Source organism: Phalaenopsis equestris, unplaced genomic scaffold (assembly GCF_001263595.1).
Source record: "Phalaenopsis equestris unplaced genomic scaffold, ASM126359v1 Scaffold199749, whole genome shotgun sequence".
Lineage (NCBI taxonomy): Eukaryota > Viridiplantae > Streptophyta > Magnoliopsida > Asparagales > Orchidaceae > Phalaenopsis > Phalaenopsis equestris.
Window position 1 is genome coordinate 20,813 of NW_018219604.1, and position 1,803 is coordinate 22,615.

The window sequence follows — 1,803 nt, forward strand, 5'->3', positions numbered from 1 at the left end:
ACAGAAATGCCAAAATTTAGGGCAGAGCTTGCCCAAGATATTTGTTTGTGGGTACAAAACCGTAATCAGTAGACTTATTTCTTTGTTAATATTGTTATTCTTGTATTTCAATCGTTATATTATTCTCGGATTATTGTCTTTTTATTTTAGTATTCCTCAATGAGTAGTTGCAATAATCCTTGTAGTATTATTGTCGTTTTATTGTAGTGTTCCTGAATAACTAGTTACAATGATCGTTGTAGTATTATTGTCATTTTATTATAGTTTTCCTTTCAGATTTGTAGCAATAATCTTTGTAGTATTGTTGTCGTTTTATTGTAATATTTCTATTTTATTAGTTGCAATAATCGTTACAGTATTCTTGAAGTAATAGTTGTAGTATCGTTGTCGTTTTATTGTAGTATTTCTGTTTTATTAGTTGCAATAATCGTTACAGTATTCTTGAAGTAATAGTTGTAGTATCGTTGTCGTTTTATTGTAGTATTTCTGTTTTATTAGTTGCAATATTCGTTACGGTATTCTTGAAGTAATAGTTGTGGTATTTTTGTCGTTTTATTGTAGTATTTCTGTTTTATTAGTTGCAATAATCATTCCAGTATTTTTGAAGTAGTAGTTGTCGTATTGTTGTCGTTTTATTGTGTTATGCTATTCTTGTATATTTTTTGTTATAGTATTATCCTCGTAGTATTGTGGAATTATTGCAGTATTATTGTAGTCTTGTTGTCTAAAATATTTTAATCTTGCTGCAATATTATGGTTGTATATATAGCTCTCTAATCAAATCAAGATATTTTGTTAATATTATTGTTGTTCAGGAATATTTTGGTATTATTCAATACAAATTAGAGTTAAAATTAAGATAAATTCTCAAAACATTTTAAAATTAAGTTTAATCATTCTTAGATGCTCTGTAGTAGTCGTATTATTTATTTATCCTCGGTACATGCTAGATACAACCGCGGACCTGCGAATCCAACAAAGGAATATTCCAATAGAACCATGATATATTCCTCTGCTAGCGCGCGTCTATATTTTGGTTGTATTGCGGTAGTAACTCGGATATTTTTTTCGGATATATTTTGGTATTATTCACCGCAAACGAGAGATAAAATCTAAAAATATTTTAAATCCCACAGATCTTATTCAAATGTCGTTTAATCATTCTTAGATGCTCTGTAGTAGTTGTATTTTTTATTTATCCTCGTCACAAGCTAGATACAACCGCGGACCTACGAATCCAACAAATGAATATTCCAATAAAACCGTGATATATTCCTCCGCCAGCATGCGTCTATAGTTTGGTTGTATTGCGGTAGTACTTCGGATATATTTTGGTATTATTCACCGCAAACGAGAGATAAAATGAAGATAAAATCTAAAAATATTTTAAATCCCACGGACCTTATTCAAATGTCGTTTAATCATTCTTAGATGCTCTGTAGTAGTCGTATTATTTATTTATCGCGAATCCAACAAAGGAATATTCCAATAAAATCGTTATATATTCCTCCGCCAGCGCGCGTCTATATTTTGGTTGTATTGCAGTAGTACTTCGGATATATTTTGGTATTATTCACAGCAAACGAGAGATAAAATGAAGATAAAATCTAAAAATATTTTGAATCCCACGGATCTTATTCAAATGTCATTTAATCATTCGTAGATGCTATGTAGTAGTCGTATTATTTATGTATCCTCAGGACAAGCTTGATACGACCGCGGACTGGCGAATCCAACAAAAGAATATTCTAATAAAACCGTGCTAAAATCCTGAATACTTCAAGAATATTTTGGTATTATTCA

General features: G+C 30.3%; 1 protein-coding gene across 1 annotated transcript in view; it reads right to left on the reverse strand.

Annotated features, from left to right (window-relative positions):
* LOC110035766 (protein FAR1-RELATED SEQUENCE 1-like) overlaps positions 1–1,803 on the reverse strand; it is a 4,393-nt gene that overhangs the window by 1,283 nt on the left and 1,307 nt on the right. The window lies entirely within an intron of this gene.